Here is a 21,972-nt window from a genome sequence, read left to right on the forward strand (position 1 = left end):
ACAAGTGCCCTTCCAGAAAGTCCCCCACCTTATCCAACAAGCCCTGAAAAAAGCTATTCTGTTCTGCATTGGGATCATACACCACCACAAAAGTGCACAATCGGCCATACAACAACCCTTTCACCATCAGCCAACGGCCATCCTTATCACTACACACCCCTATAGGCTGGAAATGAAGGGACGCCCAAAAGAGAAGAGCTACCCCCCTGTGTTTGGTGGAGGCAGAGTACCTGTAGATGAGAGGAAAGTGTTTGTGCCGGAGCCGAAGTTCGTCTCTTCTAGCCTGGTGGGTCTCCTGGAGGCCCACCACATCCAGATGATGGTCAGACAAATATTTCCACACTTTCTGGCGCTTCTGTGGGGAGTTGAGACCTTTCACATTCCATGTGCCAATACTAAGAGGCATGAGGTGTCAACAGGCCCCAACGCTGTACACTTGGTAAGATGACTTGACACCCCCCCCCCCCCTCGGGCAAACAGACATTCTCCCAAAATCCATTCATCCCCCTGAGCTCCCACCTGGGACTCCCATCCCCCTCTCCCATCTCCAGTCCCAAGCTCCGAAGGTTTCCAAAGTCCAATCGTACAGCAATAGGAAGAGGGCCCCAGTCATAACAAAGATCATTGACAGCAACTGCCCCTGAAGACCGCCTCCCAGGGCCCACATTTCGCTCTGCCTGTGAGGACAACACGCACCACAATCATCCATTGGTCGCCACCACCCCCCTGCCCACCCCCACCCCAACCCCGAACTACCCCCCGTGCAGTCCACCCCCACATTCCCCCATCCCCCACCCCCCCAACAAGCCAGCAAACAAGAAAGGAATACTTAACAGTCCCAGATTGGTGCAGATCGCAGAACAGTCACTGGGAAGGGGACGGGAAACCACCGAGGGGTCTCCCAAGGCCTCGGTCCGGGGTGTTTTCTCAAAAAGTACAACCATATCCACGGTACCTGAGTGCACAGGCCCCTCCGGCGCCGTCTGGCCATCAGCCCGCAAATCAGGCCGCCCCGGAGCTCTGCTGCGAAGACATCAATGTGGCTGAAGCAACTGAGGCCACCGCGTCCCCCCTCTCCTGCAAGCTAGTCGCGCGGTCAGGCCGCCCGCGATCTGTCTCCGACCCCACTCTGTGCCAAGACGAGGATCGTCGCCGCCTCCTCGATGAAGGGCTGCCAGCCCCAGAAGCAGGGGTCGTGTCCTCGATGCCCAGAAGTTCTTTCGCCACCTGAAGAGAGCGGATCTGCACCAGTTTATTTTGCCACCGGAAGACTATGCGGAAGGGGTGACCCCACGAGTAGGGAATGTTATGGTCTCTCAAAAAGGCCGTCACCGGTCGAAACTCCCGCCTCTTCTGAAGGGTCGTTGCCGCCAAGTCCTGATAAAGCTGAGGGCGGTGCTCACGGAACTGCAGGGATGGAATGTCCCGTGCCTTCCTGAGGATCCGCTCCTTCAACTGGAAGTCTTGCACGCAGACTAGTATATCAGGGGACGGCCCTCCACCTCGCCGTGGTAGGCCCACTCTGTGGACTCTGTCCATCCTGATCTCATGCAAATCCTCCTCGCCCAGGACCTGCAGGAAAAGCGCCTGCACATATCCACGTAGGTCGCCCGCTTCGCCATCCCACGGCACCGCCCGTATGCGGATGTTGTTCCTACGGGAACGGTTCTCCAGATCTTCCGCGTGGGACTGCAGGTCCAAGTTCTGCTCCGTGAGCCTAAGCACGTCCTGCTGCAATTGGTGGACATCATTTGCCATGCTGAGATCATGATCTTCTAAAGTGGCCACTCGCTCCCCGATTCCGTCCACGTCCCTACGCACCTCGCGGAGATCGGACGCCAGTTGCGCTCGGAGTTCAGAGATATCCTCCTATATAGACTTAAAGAGATCTGTCATGAAAGCCTTGGTCGCAGGGGCTTCATCATTAGACTTCCTGGGCGAAGCGCTAGAGCCAGGGGATGCCGGCTGTTGGGTGCTCTTGGGTTGGCCATCCTTGCCGGGCTTCCCTTTGCGCGACACGTTGGACATCGTGGCCCCCCTCGTTCGTCTGGAAGACACTGCGGAGGATCTCTTTTTTACGTCTGAATGGAACTTCGTCGATGCAGCTGCACCACTCCCCTGACCCGGATGTTGCCCACAGGTTATTTCACCAGCCCTTCACTGGAGGCTTAGTTAGTCCGGGCCCGGTGGAGGTGGCCCCCCTGTCTCCGGTCAATATCCCAGTTCCCAGTGGTGCAATTGTTCCCGCGACAGCAAAGTGCAGGGGCAATGAAGAGGCAAAGTGTCCAGAGAGTCTCCACTCCACCCGGGGTCACCAGCTCAGGATCTCTCCACTACCCAACAAAGGGCCCGACTCCTGTGGCCTCACAGCCACACACCACAGCCCGGCCCCGCTCGCCTCCTCCGAATAGCAGCGTCCCAGCTCCAAATCCGGCTCTCCGTCTTCAGAGGGGGGGGACCAAGCTCGCCCCAGGGCCCCGTCCGTGCCACCAGCCGTCCCCACATGGATCAGGGGCCCCTCCGCGAGGCACCCGCGTTACCTGCTTCACCTCCACGTGCTCAGCGTCGTCCGGCGCCCGCTCCCCACTGCAGCACTACACAGTCACCGGGGGCCCAGGCGCTCGAACAGCCGCAGCACTCGCTCCTCCTTCCGCGTGGCAGCCAGGCCTGACTTTGTGCACCTGTGCGGGCCGCAAAGCTGGATGTCGTGGCCCTCACCACAGTCGCCGCGCCTCACTCCCTCCTCCAGGGATCACCGGAGCCTCCCCTGTGGGTCTCCTCAGTGCCAGGCAGTAGCCAGTGTCCCAGCCCAGCAGCGCGGACCCCTGATGCAGCTCCTCCCACCTTCTGCACTAGGCCACAAGACTCGGTGTTGCGTAGATCGCAGTCCGAACGACAACGCCTGTGGACTGCGGGCAGCAGGCCCCACCACCTTTCCGATGCCAGAGGCCGCAGCCGCCTCCGGGGCCTCCGCTTCGTCCGTCGGGCCCCCGCTGCTCCTTCAGGCCGCCTCAGATCACTTTTTCTCCGCTAGCCTCCACGAGGCCCTGGGGCGCACAGCGCTGCCGGCCAGATCCGCAACACGCCACTCCAGACCGGTCCGCGTCTCGGGTTCGCAGTTCTCGGGTGCCGCCCCTGCTGGACTGCGGCCGACAGCTGGACACTGCCCCCAGGGGGTGCAGGAGCGCCCAGAGGCCCGCAGATATGCCCGGGGTCAGGTGCTAAGCAAAGCTATGTAGGGCCCGGCGCCGGAGGGACTCAAAACACGTCCTACTCCGCCGCCATCTTCTTCACTGTGGATTTTAAACAACCCAAGATAAAAGAAATACAATCCTACTTTAAAATTTGAAGACACAGGAGGGCGGGACGAGCCTGAGTAAAATTCATCCTTTTTAAAATAGGGACTAAAAATATCTCTGGGGGATCGCAAAAAAGTTTACCGAAAAGCATGAAAGTGTAGCAGAACCACAGGGTGCTAACACTCCTCTGCTGCATCCTTTAGGCCTGGCTAGCAGAAGGTGAAAAAGATTCATGATGAACCTCATCAGTAAAAAACGCTCATGTAAGGATAAAGACCCCAAAAGATAAGGCTTGGTATAAGGAGTTGCTTTGAGTATTAAAAAAAGTGTGAACACTTGGTTTAAGAAGTTCCCACTTGTCCCTTTCCATTTTCCTGAGTGTGAGGAAGGATTCCCTGATTAACACCACATCCTTTTTATCAATAGTTTCGGGATCAGAGTATAAGTTAGCACGCCCCAGTCCTTCAAAGCCACTCCTAATTTACTTAAGCTACGGTATACAAGATGCATTATCTAGGGACATACACTCTTTTAGAATCATATGATTAAGTGTTAACTCCTGGTTCAACCAACAATTCAACCAGAACACAAGTGGGATTGGTACCAGGGCATCGCTTAAAAAAGGGACCCCAATTCCTCATGGGCCGCCAGATTCGACAGTCCACGCGGCGCACACATCAAGTGCTTAAAAAATTTATTCTCAGTCACCTGAAGAGGCCACTGCAACATACCCCCAGATTTTGCTTCCATAACTAGCAATGGCCACACTTTTCGCTTGGTAAACCTTCAGCAAAGCTGCAATTGGTCTCTCCCCTAGTTTAGATGCAAAGTTAAAAATAGCTGCATTCACCTGGGCCAAGTCCCCCCTTTTTGTAGTGATTAGAGGCCCCCATTGAATTTGATCATCCAAAAGGACCCCAAGATAGGAGAAGAGCTTAGCATGGGGGCCTCTAGCAGGGCCAACTCAAAATTCAAAACTTTTTTGGGGACGAGACCCCACCAGCATTATATATGATGTTGAGTTGTTAATTGATAGTTCCAGGTCCACCATGAAGTTAGAGAATGCGTCTAACAGGGATTGCAAGCCAATAGCTGTCCTAGATAAGAGGACGGCATCGTCCGCATAAAGTAGCACGGGAATACCACGCCGCCCTACAAATGGATAGTCTACCCCGGTAGCTCTTAAAACTCTGTCCACTTCATTAATATAGAAGTTAAACATGGAGCCAGGATACAGCCTTGCCATAATGCCCTCTTTATCTCAAAATCCCTACAGACATGGAGGCCCTGGGAAAATATAACATTGGCCTTGGTTGACTTGTGAAGGTCCTCTAAAAAATTAACAATGTTGTTCTTCACCCCCATTGCCCTCATGGACTGCCACAGTTTGACCCTATTCACGCAATCGAATGCGGAGGACAAGTCTATGAAGGCAAGATAGATAGTACCTGGGCGCGCAATTGTGTATTTGCTCATTAACATGGTTAGATTGAGACATTGAGCCACAGTTGATCTCCCTGGGCAAAATCCGAACCGGACATTAAACAAGATCTTTTGCTCCTCCGCCCAGGAGGATAGTCTATCTAGGAGAATACGGCCCACGACCTTAACTACTGAATCAAGATTTTGTGTCAATATTGTATTTCCATAGGTTGAAATCCTGTTCAGACAATTGGGCCAAAAAGGAAACAGAGTAAATCTGTTTAGTATTAGTTAACATAATTTTCATTGATGATGATGGTGCAAACTTATAACAAAATGAGGCTGGATCTGTGGTGTCAAACCCTGAAAAGTAAGCACATTTTTGTGCAAACATTTGTGAACTACTTTTTGGTGGTGTGGGGCAATGTTCCCGCTGATTGTATTCAAATACATTCCTAGGTGAAATGGATTTGTGCAGAAAATGATGACCAAAATGTTGATAAAAGTACAATTTGTCAAAGTCCGATGAATCCTCTAACATTTCAGTATTAGAAAATGCAGCAGTTTTTTCTAGATCAGATAACATGTTATTAACTGTTTCAGTGTCCCAACCATTTGAAAATGTACTGGAGGTAATGAAATCACTTAATGGGATTTTAAATACATGATTAATTTTTAAAAGTTTGGTCGGGTCGAATATGTTAAAATCAACCTTGTCCCACACTATACACTGAGCTATAGGAACGGCTGTGATGTTCACTGATGACAAGTCTCTTTGTTCACAATGTGACGATGTGTGTGGCTTTAGGAGGATGTTGACCTTTCTGGCTGTGGAATCTTGTTGAAGATAATGTCCATTATGTCCATTAATAAGCATGCTAAACGTCAATTCTAACCCTAGCCAGAAAAGAAGAAACATTATCCCAGAAATTACCTAAAGTTCAATCCAAGGTGATACCAGGTAAGTCTTTTGAAGAAAGAGAAGAAAGGGGCATTTTATCAGGAAACAGCGTTAACATTATCACCGCTTTATCACCCTTGTGAATTCCCATAGAAGCCCATGTTCTGGTGTGAACATGGGCTTCTATGGGAATTCTCGACGGCGTATTATCAAGCCCATTATCGCCGCTTTAGCTGCAGTTTTCTGGCGGCTAAAGCGGCGATAATGTTAACACCGTGCTTGATAATATGCCCCAAAGTTCTTTAATTTTTGCTTGAATGGTGTTTTGGCTGGCGTCGTTTCTGGCTCGTTTGGATCCAGTGAAAATGTATCAAAGTTAATGAAATAGCAAGAAGCTGTTCGATCAATTGGTTGAACTGTTATTTTCCTCTCGATGAGGCGTGTTGATGTACACATCTGAGTTAGGTCTAATTGCAACTTGTGAATTATTTTGATTTTCATGATGAATTTTAATGTTCGGTTCAAGTGGAACAAGTTCCATAGCAATGTTGCTTGTTCCTTCATTCCTTACAAGTGGCTCTTAAAACGTGAAGAGTCTTTCTGTTTGAACTTCTTGGATTGTAACTAGAGGAGGACGTCTGCTACATCAGAGTCCACTGGGCCTACTGTTTAGTATCGGCCACATAGTGTGGTTTGATTAAGTCAATTGAGACAAATGTTTTCTCTTTTTTTCTGGCAAGAGGCGGCAGCAGCACAGTTCTTGTTCCGTGTACTGCAAGGACTGGTATAGGTTTTCTGTAAGAAGGCTCAAATGTAAGCATGAGCGAATTTTGCGGATCTCGCGTTCGCGAATTTTGCGGATTTGCGGATTCGCAATCCGCAAAATCCGCGAATTCCCGCGAATTTGCGGATTTTTTTTTGTGTTCGCCCGTGTTTCTGCCAGTTCGCGAGGGTTTTGTACACTTTCGCAAATTGCGAACTTACCTGTCGGGTCGCAAGTTTCGCGAACTTGTTGTTTCTACGTGTCCAGCCTGTTTGGGACACTCTTCTTCATCACTGCCACTCTCTGTCACCACTGCCACTCTCTGACTACTCATGCCACCCTCTGGCCCACCCATGCCACCCTCTGTTTCATCACCACACCCTCTGGTTGTCCAGTGTACATTATTTTCCGCAAAGCAAATCACACCTTCCCTGCCTCAAGTGACCTGAATTAATTTGGGGCTGATTAATGTGTCACAGAATATTTTTTTAGCTGGCACCTGCTTCCTTAGTGCGCCCTGATTAGTGATCTTTTGCACTTGCTAAGTGCTTTCATTGTTGCAAAATTAGTTACAACACCTGCCCTGCCCCAACTGACAATAATGAATTAGGGGCTGATTAATGGATTTTAACTTCCAGCCTGGCTCCTGCTTGTCTCCCTTAGCTGTAATTCAGGACCTTTGTGGCATATGTGTAACTATTCTGAGGTTCAGAGCAGGGTCACATAATAGTTTCAACTGGCAACTGAACTCTGGAGGGGCCCCTCAGGAAGCACTACAGGAAATGGCTACTAATGATGAGCCTGAACTTTTGAACCTGGTAAGTAGTTACTTTCAGTTTTGCTAAGATCGTATTTCTGCAATTTTGCACTTATTCGCGGGGCGCGAACTCACGCGAACTCACGCGAACTCACGCGAACAGTGCGAGCAGTGCGAGCAAAATCCGCTGCTCGCGGATTTGCGGATTTTGCGGGAGATTCGCAAATCTCGCGGATTGCGGATTTCCCGAAAATCCGCAAAATCCGCGAGCGGAACGGATTTTCCGCCCATGCCTACTCAAATGTCTTTTTGTCACCAACTTTCTCTCTGACCAGATCCATTTCTGATAGCAGGAGGTGCTGTATTTATACAGTCTATGTGTGTATGTTCCCCATTGTTTAGTATGAGGATGAAGTTGGGGATTAAACCTTGTGCGTCGATGGGAGAGGTGAAGTGGACCTCCTGTAGAGTGTACTCATAAATTAATCATATGTGCTAAGGATGACGTCTTAGCAATATCGATCGGGCAGAACCCACCCTCGTCATGAACTAGGTGAAAGGTTTAGTCTATAAAAGGCTGCAGACCTTATAAGGCATTATGTCCATACAAGGCAGTGTCCTTATTTGGTGTTATGTCCTTATAAGGCTTGTTCATATGAAATGACAGGGAGATGATATAGGGAAAGTGTACGATGTTCCCTGTACCTATATCAGGGAACCGTTATGAAATATAACAGGCCAACTTTGAAGTTGGGGAACCAGATTCGAGTCTGGCAGGATGGCCAAACATCCTGTGATTCTGGGCGAATCACTTCATCTCCACGTGCCTAAAAATGAACGTGTCCGTCTGTAATGCAACTGGTGCTTGTGCAAAGCGATCTGATACCTTTGGGTTGAGTTTGTGCTATATAAAATTGCAAAAAAAAGAGATCCAGTGAGCCAAGGGACTTCTAACCCAGTAGGGAAGAACCCCAAAGTTGGCACTAGTAAGGCCTTTCCTCTCCCTCAAGAAGTCCTGAAGTGTCATCAAACTGTTCATCAGCAGAAATGACAGAAGGAGGAGTGGAAGTAGGGTGTCTGCCACATGAAGTGATAGCCCCCCACTCGGAAAAAGAAGAAGGGCTCCAAACACCCAACAATGTACCCTATGGGAGCACATCCACCTGTCAGTGGAGAGCTAAGGGTGTGGTTCTGGGCTCTGACTGTTGTCAGTAGCCTCTGTTGGTGTTGGCCTTTACGGCAGCACTGTCTCTAGCAATGAGGTCAGACACCAAGACAAGACGTAAGGTAGGCCCCCAGACCCTGTTGGTCATGGTGGGGTTACTGTACTACTGCATAACCTCTTTGGGTAGGCTAGATGTTGGCCTAGCCAAGATTGTGTTAGGGGAGGAAGGTGCCTGTTAGACCTGGCACCATTGGAGTGGGTCTCCCTTCCATTTTTGCTGTTGCTTCATGTGTTTTTCTGGTGTTAGATGCTTTGGGCACTGTGCCACTGCTGTCCAGTGCCACAGTGCGAGTGCCCCCTACTTTAAATTGATGGATTGATTAGTGGTTCCATGATTAGATATTTGGTTTACTTTTCAGACCCTAGTACAGTGCACTGAGTGTGCCCAGGGTGTGTAAATCCAAATGTTGCTAGTGGGCTTGCAGCACTGGTTGTGCCACCCGCAGAAGCAGCCTTGTAAAATGTGTCTAAGGTCTGCCATTGCAGAGCCTGCGTGCAGTCTGGTACTGTCATGCTGACTGGGCAAGTGCACCCACTTGCCAGTCCCTAAACCTTCCCTTGTCTTCATATTAGTCACCCCTATGGTAGGCCCAAGGGCTTGGTGGATTGTAAGTATAAGGTAGGACAAGCCCTGATGTGTGTGGCATGTTCTAATAGTGAATTACAGCCATTTTCGTTTTTCACTATTGCAAGGCAATAGGATAGAATGGGCTGCTGGATTGTTACATGTTTATAATCCTAGGAGACCTAGAGAACATGGTAGAAATTCGAGTTTAGTATGCCTGGACTCAGAATAATAAAATACATCTTTTTAGTAAAGTTTATTTTAATATTCTGTGTTTGCAAATACCACTTTTAGAAAGTAGGTATTTGCTTGCCTAGCCATTTGAGCCCGCCTCTGCTAGGTTGTGGATTCCTTGTCTGGGTTTGTGTTTGACAGGACTGGGGAATTCCAGGAGACAGGCTGAGGCTGCCCAGTGGTGAATAGGGACATCTGCATCCAAGATGGGAGGGAGGAGTTGCACCTGGGACCTGAATAGGGCTGGGCCTTCCCTCTACAATGCTGGCTCAACCCCCTGTGGTGTGTCGGATGTCTCTGCCCTGCACACTGAAAGAAGAGAAGGAAGACTGTCAACAAAGTGCTCCTGTCCTGTACTTGCCTTCCACAATGCTGGCTCCATCTCCTGTGGGGCGTCTGATGTGCCTGCCCTGTGCTGTGAAAGGAAAGGAGAAGTCTGGTAAACAGAGTGCTTCAGAACTGGCTTGAACTGGGCACAGGCCCCTCTCCCCTCAGAGAACAAAGGATTTTGGGGTATAATTATTGGGACCCTGAGCCTATGAAATTAGATCACTCATGGAACTGACAAGAGGAAACCTCTGCTGAGGAGAAGGAACCTGAAAAAACTGAGGAGAGACTATTCCAAAGCTGACGTGCTGCTTGGGGGATTGGCCTGCAGTGGTTGCCTGGCTGCCTAGAGAGTAGAAAGGACTTTGTGGATGTTACCTTTGCCTTTCAACTTGTGCTAAAAAGATCTCCAAGGGCTTAGAAGAGAGCTTGCCCTCTGACCGAAGTCCCAGGACCAGTGGACTTCACCAGCCTTTGTGAATTGCTACTATTCCAGTGGCTACAGAGGCAGGGAGCTGTGACCGACTCTCACGACCGGCTCGGTGCCCTGTTTTCACAGCACTGAGCAACGTCCGCCTCGAACAACACAAGCTCTGCGCTCACCGACTCCGTCATGACACCGTCCACGAGCTGTAGCCTGCACCGCGACTGGAAGGACACCGCAACGTGCAACGCCTCACTACACCAAATCGAACAAGTCTGAACGACGTGGTCACTGCTGCTGACTTCAAGTCCTGTGACCGCACCGGAGTCAAGCACCGCCTCGCACACTTCGCAACGCACCGCACGACTTGCACCGCTGTCCGGACTGACCGACGCCAGCTCCCGAACTCCGGCTCGAAGGCCGCACCGTAAAGCTGTAAGCACCGGAACGAGCAACGACCGCCCGACCAACGCAAGCTCTGAGCTCACCGACACCGTCAACGAGCCGTAGCCTGCACCGGAAGAGACACCGTGACCTGCAACTCTTTCTTTTCCTGCACCGCGACGATCACCAGAACCGGCTCGCACATCCGTGCCGGCCGCCCCAAGGAAAAAGTACTATGTTTGAGTCTGTCGACATTTGAGTGGGCCCGGACCGCCGAGGTCCGCTGGATTTGTTAGACTCTGTGTTCTTTCAGCACGCTGTAGCCGGACAAGGCTACCGACTCGCACAGAACTTTGATTTACACCGTTTTAACCAGAACTCTTGAAATTTGATAGTACTGTGGATTCTTTTTGTCATGTATTGGTCTTGTGGTAACTCTATGTACAGTATAACTTATCTTTGATACAAAACCTTGTGTGGTGTCCATTTGTAGTGTTGTCACTGGGTTACTCTATGTAGTCACAAATGCTTAACTTACATCGCCTCTGAACTAGCCTTGACTGCTCGCGCCACACCACCTAGAGGGTGAGCAGGGGTTATTTTAAGAGGGTAATTCCCTTGCCCTGACTTGAGGAGAGGGTCCCTGCTTGGTACAAGTACCTACCTGTGCCAACCAGAGACCCCCATGACCTGGAACTTCTTGAATGTAATATGAATGCAAACAATGCCAGATGTCCAACATTCCATGGAAGGAATAGCCAATCCTTTATTGACCATATCATCGTATCCTGTTCTGTAACCTAAATTAATGTCTGGGTAATTGAACAAATGGTCAGTGACCACAACAGTGTATCTGTCGAATTACTGGGCTGGGGGTCAAAAATGAACTCCTATGGTCAACCCATTCAGGACATCTCCGTAGAAAGGCCAAACGGGACAAGGGTGAAATGGACAAAAGCCGACCCTGCTAAAATTGTCACTAATGTAATCACAAACTGCTATGGAGAGGTGGAGTACTGTCTATCCCCAACACCATGCCCAGAAATCTTGCTGTCTAAATTTCTAATTATTACGCAAGCCATCGAGAAATCATTGACACGCAAAACAAGGGAGCCAAGAAAAGTTAAGACAGCGTGGTTTGATGACAATTGTGCCCAGTCATTAAAAAGGTTAAAAATTTCGCTTGATGCCAAACCAAGAGACCCTTGTAAGATCAGGGAAGAGCGTTATAACTACAAAATTGCACTAGCCACTCGGAAGAGAGAACTACAGGATGAGGCATGGGCTAAATTAGATCAGGCTGCAGAAACAAAAGATCATAAACTTTTCTGGGACACTGTAAACAGCCCGTTCTTAAAGAACGACAACATTCCCGAACTAACCTCGCATGTCAGTTGCCAAGCCTGGATTGTACACTTCACTGGGATTTTTAACTCTGATTGTACCTTTGATTCTATTCCGGCTCCAGATCTTAATGTTTTAACTGTAATGCCAACCTGTTTTAAATGGGAGAAATTATTGTTTTCGGTATCTTTAAATGAGGTGCGGGACGAAAAGCAAGGGGGGAAAGCCCCGGGCCCAGATGGGGTCCCTGTGGACTTTTTTAAATCCAAGATTGATTTATGGGCCCCTATTTTAACACGCTACTTTAATGCTGCTATTGAGGACGAGCTACCTACCTCATGGGGTCAATCTATTTTGGTGCCACTTTTTAAAAAAGGTTCAAGGGCTGAAGCACGAAACTATCGCCCAATTTCCCTCTTGGACCCGTCACTAAAGATACTGAGTCGCGTGCTTCTGGGAAGATTAGAGTCCTGGGTCGAGGACAAAAATGTCCTGTCACCAATTCAGTACGGGTTCCGTAGGGGCATAGGAACCATGGAGCAGTGTGTGAACCTTGAGCTTATCATCGGCAAGTACACAAAAGCCAAGGAAGGGAATTTGTTCATGTGCTTTGCCGATCTAAGCTCAGCGTTCGATCTAGTGGAACACACACTGCTCTGGCCAACATTATTTGCTATGGGCGCACCCCCTGAAATTATTCATTTGCTGGCCAGAATGTATAGCAGCTTATCAAGTAAAGTCAGATTCGGACCGAATGGAGAATGCACCCCCTTTTTTAAAATTGGCAGAGGGATTAGGCAAGGGTGTGTTCTCGCCCCCTTGTTGTTCTCCCTTTTTATAAACCAGGTCGACCAGTCCCTACAAGAATCTTTTGCTGACGCCCCCATGATTAATGGTAAACAAATACCCGTCCTCTTATATGCGGACGACGCGGTCCTGATTTCCAGGACCGCGAATGGGCTCCAAAAGCTAATTGACAAATTTAATATTTTTATTAAGGGCAGAAAGCTTAAAATTAACAAGGGTAAGACTATGACCATGACCTGTGGAAAGAAATTAAAGAAAAGTAAGTCATTCTTCCTTGATGGGGATAAACTTGAGTCTGTGCAACACTTCTGTTATTTAGGTATTACTTTCTCAGGGGATGGGAGATGGGTAAACGAGCAATCCTGTGTAGGCATGAAGATGACTAGAAATACAAACTGTATCTTCAGATTCGCTTCCAAACTGGGGGGGCGTAGAATAAGAGAGATGATCTCATCTATAATTCCAGGTGCATGTCCTCTGCTCTATACGGAGCAGGGATATGGGGATATAACTCGCAGATTGCCCTATCCATTCAGCAGGAAGAAAACAAGTACCTTAAACGCTTATTATGTCTTCCTGCTTCAGCATCAAACGAGATCACCCATAGGGAGCTGGGCATACATCATGCCACAGATTTGATTGCACTACGTCCCCTTTCCCTCTGGCGATCCATTTGGGCTAAAGATGAAACCAAGTTTACTCAGGAAGTAATTTTAGACTGTATTAAATTGGATCAGCACTCAAAAATCCCTTGACTAAAACACATTTTCCATTGGTACAATACCCTTTTTGGTCAGGATATTTTTAAAGATATCCCAACAGAATTCGTTTTAACGAAGCGTGACCTCAAAACCACCTATATGGATCATGCAAAAGGGATTAGAATGAAGGGGTATGCTACACAAAGTACATTTAAATTGTACCTGGAATATAATCTAAGCACAGGATTCCCATCTTATCTTACATTTGTCAATATTAACTCCCATCGCTTCGTTCTGGCACGCCTGAGGCTGGGCATAGTTCACCATTTGGTGGCTTTCCCTACTGTAAAAAAGCCCGGGTCTTGCCCGTGCCCATGCGACGGGAAATCTAAACAGAGTATCTGCCACTTTTTACTATTTTGTAATTTTTATACTGGTTTTAGAAAGTTTTATTTAAAGCAATTATTTTTAGAATACAGTACGCGTAATATAAGAGCTGCAATGCAACTGTTGTTTGACCTGTCGTCCCCGAATGTGTGTTACCGCGTAGCCATCTATGTTCTTAAATGCATCGGGCACAGGAAATCAATCATTATATGATCCCCGTTGGTAAAGACACCTATTGATCAACTGTGAGCTACTGTTAAACCACATGCATTTCTCTTATACATGACCTTTGGTTATTTTGTACTTTATATTTTGTATCCGGGTAATGATTGTCCCCCGGCTCTGTACCCTTTTGGACTAACGCCTTTTTAAATTTCTTGTATACAAATTGCTGCTAAAATACGTAAGAGATTATATAGACATTGCACTTTAGTCATATCACTGCATATTTTGCACATACTATTGCACTTTATGCCCAGCGCAGGCCTTTCTCTGATTTGTACTACCTCACTTGGCATGTTTTGCACTAAATTTCTAAATTGCTGCTAAATACAATGTTCAATTTTTGCATATTTTGCACATACTATTGCACTTTATGCCCAGCATAGGCCTTTTTGTTTAGTACCATTCCACTTGGCATGCTTTGCACCAAACGTTTAAATTGCTGCTACATATAGAGATTATTTTCTACTGTATACAAATGTGATATATATTGCAGGTTTTAACTTGATTGGCTTGGATCAATGTAATTGTTTTTAGAAAAGTTTCATTATTCTTCCCCCTTTTACAAATGTGACTTCAACTGCATTCATGAATGTTGCTATATGGTTGTACTTGTACAAACCGAATAAAGCATTTTGAAATGAAATGAAATGATAGTACTGTGGATTCTTTTTGTCATGTATTGGTCTTGTGGTAACTCTATGTAAAGTATAACTTATCTTTGATACAAAACCTTGTGTGGTGTCCATTTGTAGTGTTGTCACTGGGTTACTCTATGTAGTCACAAATGCTTAACTTACATCGCCTCTGAACTAGCCTTGACTGCTCGCGCCACACCACCTAGAGGGTGAGCAGGGGTTATTTTAAGAGGGTAATTCCCTTGCCCTGACTTGAGGAGAGGGTCCCTGCTTGGTACAAGTACCTACCTGTGCCAACCAGAGACCCCCAATTCTATCATTGGAAGCAGCGGAAGGATGCCACATTTGTGACGCATGTACAGTGATTGGTGAACACTACTTAGTGAGTGCAGACCATAACGCAACCACGTACTTCTGACACTTGTTTGTGCCAGAATCTCCATTTTTTTTTAAATCATGCCTGGTTCAGTCAGAATAGAAAAGGCAGCGTCCATTGCATCTGTTGACTGTGATTGGGAGAAAGAGAGACTAGAAAGCTACACCAACAACCAGCTCAAGAGCTTCTGCAAAAAGTTTAAAATTTCAGCAGCTGCAATCACCAAAAAGGAGCAATACCACAAGGCGCTGAGGGCCTGGGTGGAAGCAAGGAATACCCCTGGTTATTTGGGAGATTACGAGGATGCAGAGCAGCAGCTTGGTGACCCACTAGGTCTTGAGAGGAGGGGTGCGCCCTCCCCAGTGAGTAGCAGTTTGTCTGCCCGAGGGCTGTCCCCATAAGCGTTGGCAGACAGAAAAGAAAACAGGATGCACAAAATAGAGATGGCCGAGCTCAAATTAAATGGGCAACTGGAGCTAGAAAGCAAGAAAACGGCTCTAGAAGTGGAGCTATAGAGCAATAAATTGGCTCTGAAAGAAAATATTGCAATTGGAGCATGACCAAGTTTTGAGGGAGTTGGATCTGAAAGCCATGAGCCTAGAGAGCACTTCCTCTGGAAGCAGCACACCGCCAGCGCATGGGGAAGGTAGAGTGTACATCCCCAAAGACGTGGTAAAGGAGTTTTTTAAGAATGATGATATTGGGCAGTGGTTCAGAGCCTATGAGGTAGCCATGTCTTCCCACCTGGTCCCTGGGAGAGATTGGGGAGCAGGGTTGTGGGGAAGGTTCCTTAGTTTGGGGCGGGACACACTGTTGGACTTGCCTTCTGAAGTCCATAACTCCTATAGCCACATGAAAGAGGAACTCATGACTAGGTTTGGTTTGACCCCTGAACTCTATATGCAGAGGTTCAGGAAGTGCAAGAAGATAGAAAGTAGTACCTGGGTAGAGTATATCACTTTCTTTTTCAGAGCATTGGATGGTTGGGTAAAGGGCAGCAAAGTTAATGATTTTCAAGGTCTCTTGGATTTGATTGCATGGGAGCACTTGTCTGATAATTGTTTTCCCCAGCTGTGCCAGCACCGGATTGATAGCAAGCTGACTAACCCTAGGAAGCTTGCTGAGGAGGCGGACCGCTGGGTCAGTTCCAGGGTCCACAAAGGTCACATGGGAGACTCAGCCAAAGGTGGGCAGGGTCCCGAGCAGAAGAGTGGGGGGGGGACAAGGGTAAACAGAGGGAGTTCCGCAGAGGGCCCCAAAGTAATTCCCAAGGGAAACAAGGGAAGGGTTCCCAGCCTTCCCCTGAGAGAACGCCAGTGGTCCCGACAGGTAATCCTGTTCCACAGGGACCCGTGAAATGTTACCAATGTGGGGACCTGAGTCATAAGGCGACTGATCCCAGGTGCCGCCTGTTGGGTAAACCAGCAACCACTGGTGCTCCGCCCCGGCAGATGGCTAGTGTAGCCTTTGGGGAAGAGGTAGAAGTCCAAGGTGGGTGGGGGCTCGCAGAGATGTCCCTTGTCTCTTTAAGAGACTGTGAGGTGGTCCCAGAAAAACAACTGCCCAACAACACTAAGAAATATGGGCAGTGGGTGACCATCAATGGCCAAAAGGTGGAGGCTCTTAGAGACACAGGAGCCAGTGTGACAGCTGTCAGGTGTCACCTGGTATCTCAAGAGCAGGTTGGCCCACATGTATTCTGCCGAGTTGTTAACGCCGGCAACACAGAGAGTCATTGTCCAATGGCTCAGGTTCCCTTTGAGTGGGGGGGGTCTCTGGTATTCTTCAGGTAGCTGTGAGGCCCGCCATGCCTGTTGACTATTTGTTTGGGAACGATTTGGAGAGCTCACCTTGGAAGAAGATGGAGAAGAGTACTCACCTGAGGATGGTGGGTCTGCCTGACTGGACGTGCGTGACCACCCGGTCAATGGCAGCCAGTAGGGGTGCTCAAGAGGACCTGGAACCTGAGAGGGAGGCCCAGGAACCTGCCTTAGAGAGAAGTGGCAGTGGGCGCAGGAAACCGGCCCCTGAAGTTCCCACGGCCCAGGAGGAGGTAGACCCTGAGGGGGATGCCCTGGAGCCTACCGGGGAACAAGTAGCTGAACTGGGAGACCTGCCTGAGCTGACCCATTGGCAGCAAGAAAGAGGCCCCTCCAGAGAGGAATTCTGCAGGGAGCAGAGAGAATGCCCTTCTCTTGAGGGCTTGCGGCAGCAGACTGCAAGCCAGGCAGCAGGTGATCAGTCTGGGTCATATTGGATCTATTGGGAGAATGGCCTCCTGTATAGTTGCCTAAGGTTGCAGAGCCTGGGTCAGCCCGTGTGCTGGTGGTACCCCAGAGCTACAGAGCCTTACTACTGGGGCTGTCTCAGGATGTGCCATTGGCAGGACATTTGGGGCAGGACAATACATTTTAGAGGTTTGTCACCCACTTTCATTGGCCCGAAATGTGCAAGAGTTCAGACACTCATTGCAGGACCTGTCAGACTTGCCAGGCAATTGGAAAGAGTGGGAGGAAGCAGAAGGCTCCTCTCCAGGCATTCCCTATGGTCAGTACCACCTTTGAGCGGGTGAGGATTGAAATTGTGGGGCAACTGGGCCCCAAGACAGCCATGGGCAACAGGTACATCCTGGTCTTGGTGGACCATGCCACCCGGTACCCAGAAGCCATACCTCTGAGGACAGTGACGGACCCCAAGGTGGGACGAGCACAGATGGGAATTTTCTCACGAGTAGGATTCCCTGGAGAGGTTGTGTCTGACCGGGGCACCAACTTCATTTCTAAGTATATGAAGTCCCTGTGGCAGGAGTGTGGGGTAACCTACAAGTTCACCACTCCTTACCACCCCCAAGGAAATGGGTTGGTTGAAAGGTTCAACCGAACCCTGAAGGGCATGATTATGGGTCTTGAGGAACCCATGAGGCGTAAGTGGAACATCCTCTTACAATGCCTGTTGTTTGCATACCAGGAGGTGCCTCAGAAATCTCTAGGGTCAGTCCCTTTGAGCTTCTCTATGGACACCCAGTCAGAGGATCTCTGAGTCTGGTCAAGGAAGGCTGGGAGCAATCTCCCAGGAAACCTCCCAAGGGTGTATATAGCTACATGCTGGCCTTCAGGAACCAGAGTAGGCGTTTCAGTCACCTTGCTAAGGCGAATCTGGAAGCCAGCCAGGAGGAGATGAAGCGGTGGTACGACCAGAATGCCACTCTGGTGGAGCTTCAACCTGGCCAGAAAGTGTGGGTCATGGCCCCAGTGGAGCCCTGCGCGCCCCAAGATAAGTGGACCGGACCATTTGAGGTTGTGGAGCGCAAGACTCCAGTTACCTACTTGGTTGTCTTGCGGTCTCCCAGGAACCCCTTGAGGGTCCTGCATGTCAACCACCTTAAGCCCCACTTAGAGAGGTCTGAAGTGGGCATGCTCTTGGCGACAGATGCTGGAATGGAAGAGGAGACTGAGCCTCTTCCTGACCTCCTGTCAGCCTCAGAGCAAGATGGGTCAGTGGATGGTGTTAACCTATCTTCCACCCTGAACCCTGAGCATCAGAATGACTGCCGCCAGTTGCTGGGACGGTTTTCTGATCGGTTCTCCCTGGTTCCTAGTATCACAGATTGGTGCGTCCATGATGTGGATACAGGAGACAGCTTACCTGTGAAGCACACGTCTTACAGGGTAATCTGACAGGGTAAGGTCTTGCATCAAAGAGGAGGTCTCAAAGATGCTTGCACTTGGGGTGATTGAGTCCTCCAGCAGTCCTTGGGCCAGCCCAGTGGTCTTGGTCCTGAAGGCAGCACCGCCGGGTGCCACACCCGAACTCCGGTTCTGTGTGGACTACCGAAGACTCAATTCGGTCACGAAGACCAACGCGCACCCCATCCCCAGAGCTGATGAGCTCATTGATCGGTTAGGGGATGCACAGTACCTCAGCACGTTTGACTTGATGTCTGGGTATTGGCAGATCGCCTTGACTGATGGAGCAAAGGAGAGGTCAGCATTCTCCACACCAGATGGGCATTTCCAGTTCCGTGTTATGCCCTTTGGGATGAAGAATTCCCATGCCACCTTTCAGAGGTTGGTCAACCAGGTGTTGGTTGGACTGGGTGAGTTCAGTGCCGCCTACCTGGATGACATTGCAGTGTTCAGTGCCACTTGGGAAGAACATTTACGCCACCTCTGGGAAGTGTTGTTGGTACTGCGGAAGGCAGGCCTCACAATCAAGACGAGTAAGTGCCAGATCGGGCAGGGTTCTGTGGTGTACTTGGGACACCAAGTTGGAAGCAGCCAGGTGGCGCCCCTACATCGGAAGATTGAAACCATCCTGGCTTGGGAACCCCCCAAAACCCAGACAGAGGTGAGGGCCTTCTTAGGACTCACTGGGTACTACAGGAGGTTTGTCAAGGGGTATGGCAACATGGTTGCACCCTTGACAGAGCTGACTTTCAAGAAGCAGCCCAAGAAAGTGATTTGGACTGACATCTGTCAGAAAGCTTTTGAGGCCCTGAAAGCTGCCATGTGCATGGCGCCCGTGCTCCTGGCACCCAACTTCTCCAAAGAGTTCATCGTTCAAACAGATGCTTCAGAGCATGGTGTGGGGGCTGTTTTGTCACAGATTAATGAGGAGTGCCTAGATCAACCTGTAGCCTTCATCAGTAGGAGGTTACTTCCACGGGAACAGAGGTGGAGTGCTATTGAGCGTGAGGCATTTGCTGTGGTCTGGGCACTGAAGAAGCTGAGACCATACCTGTTTGGAACTCACTTACGGGTTCAGACAGACCCAGGCCCCTCAGATGGTTGATGCAGATGAGGGGTGAGAATCCAAAGCTGTTGAGGTGGTCCATTTCCCTACAGGGTATGGACTCAACAGTGGAACACCGCCCTGGTACATAATACGCAAACGCTGATGGTCTGTCCAGATTTTTCCGCCTTAGTGATGAGAACTCCCAGGAGGTAGGGTAGTTCTCCCCTCATTTTAGCTGGAGGGGACACGTGTTAGACCTGGCACCATTGGCGTGGGTCTCCCTTCCATTTTTGCTGTTGCCTCATGTGTTTTTCTGGTGTTAGATGCTTTGGGCACTGTGCCACTGCTGTCCAGTGCCACAGTGTGAGTGCTCCCTACTGTAAATTGATGGATTGATTAGTGGTTCCATGATTGGATATTTGGTTTACTTGTCAGCCCCTAGTACAGTGCACTGAGTGTGCCCAGGGCATGTAAATCCAAATGCTGCCAGTGGGCTTGCAGCACTGGTTGTGCCACCCACAGAAGCAGCCTTGTAAAATGTTTCTAAGGTCTGCCATTGCAGAGCCTGCGTGCAGTCTGGTACTGTCATGCTGACTGGGCAAGTGCACCCACTTGCCAGTCCCTAAACCTTCCCTTGTCTTCATATTAGTCACCCCTATGGTAGGCCCAAGGGCAGGGTGCATTGTAAGTATAAAGGTAGGACAAGCCCTGATGTGTGTGGCATGTCCTAATAGTGAATTACAGCCATTTTCGTTTTTCACTATTGCAAGGCTACCTGTTCCCCATAGGATAGAATGGGCTGCTGGATTGTTACATGTTTATAATCCTAGCAGACCCAGAGAACATGGTAGAATTTCGAGTTTAGTATGTCTGGACTCAGGATAATAAAATACATATTTTAGTAAAGTTTATTTTAATATTCTGTTTGCAAATACCACTTTTACAAAGTAGGTATTTGCTTGCCTAACGATTTGCTCTACATCTCAAATATTTTAAATTAATTTACATTAATATTTAACAATAAAATATGTTTACTAGTTTATTTTGTACATTTAGTAAACGTTTGAACTTTTCCCAATCCATTAACATAGGGAGATCTCCGCCCCAGTGGCAGAGACCTCAGCCTATGTGTGAAAGTTACAGGTAGTAACTTTACCCTTGCAAATTAGGCCCAAATCCCTGAATTAAGGAGATGGAGACATGTAAGCCTATACTTTTGAATAACTTTACACGAATACAAGGTGTACAGCCAAAAGTAGTAAAGCCATTCAAAAGTGTAAGATCTACTCATCTATAATTTTACCATTGTGAATATATCCCCCATCATGTTTAATTGGAGAATTTAATGGAGTGAAAGGCCTACAGACTTTTAGAGGCACTGATAACTCTACAAACCGGTCTACTTCTGTATTTAGGCCAGTATCTTTCGCCTGGTTCAAAGTGTTCACTCTTAGAAAAACAATGCTTCAGCGTCATATCTGAAAATGGCACAATATGAGAATTCATGCAAAATGCTGAACAATAACTGAATACTGAAAAATGAAAAACAAAATAAAAGACACAGACAGCAAAATATATTTGTACATGTTTATTGACCATAATCTAGTCAGTCTGGTTCAGGCCTACCGCTAAGAATGCAGTAGTTGTTACAAATAAACAATATTTTGTTATATGTACAATATATTAATCTCTCATTTACAGTAAACAAATATGTGGCGTCACAATTTTATACAAAAAGAAATCCTTAGACATGACGAAGGTGATGGAAGGATACAGAGGCAGTAGTACCCTGGACCACCCACAAGATGAGAGCTTGGTTGGGAAATTCATCATGCAATAAGCAGCACAAATGATATTCTGGTGGCACATGTGAATGCAAATATATTATCTCTAAGTCTCATAATAATCTGCAAGTCAGATTTGTACCATCGCTTGTCCAGCCACAGACACATGATCTAAAACCTGTGGAAAGATATTCTGCTAGGGAAGAATTCTTTAATAAGGTGTTAAACACATAAATACACCCAAGGGCAAAGCAGGTGAGCGGCTGGCAGAAAAATCATGTTGGCTGCAGGTAAACATTTAATGGCATTGGATTAGTTGTATATGGGGCCTAGAAAGACAGAAATAGTGCATTGCAGGTCAGAGACGCCTTTGTGCATGTGCAATGGCGTTGCAGGAGTATCAAGAGCCCTACGGCAAGTCAGAAAATGGGCCTCTCTGACCCTGGAGTGAAAGTATAAGTGAACGATAACTGTGCAATGGACGCCACACACTTCATGCACTGATTCCACTGCGCCTGCCACACTAACAAAGAATAGAGCTGTGTGTGTGCTGTCCATAAAGAATATGAGTGAAGCCGCCAGGGTGGAGCTATACGGGCATAACTCTACCCTCCTTGTACCAACCACAAGGTTAGCATTGTGTTGCAGAAGAAGTAGGAAGTAAATGTAAGAAATAAA

This window comes from Lissotriton vulgaris, unplaced genomic scaffold, assembly GCF_964263255.1.
Source record: "Lissotriton vulgaris unplaced genomic scaffold, aLisVul1.2 SCAFFOLD_1440, whole genome shotgun sequence".
NCBI classification, from domain to species: domain Eukaryota; kingdom Metazoa; phylum Chordata; class Amphibia; order Caudata; family Salamandridae; genus Lissotriton; species Lissotriton vulgaris.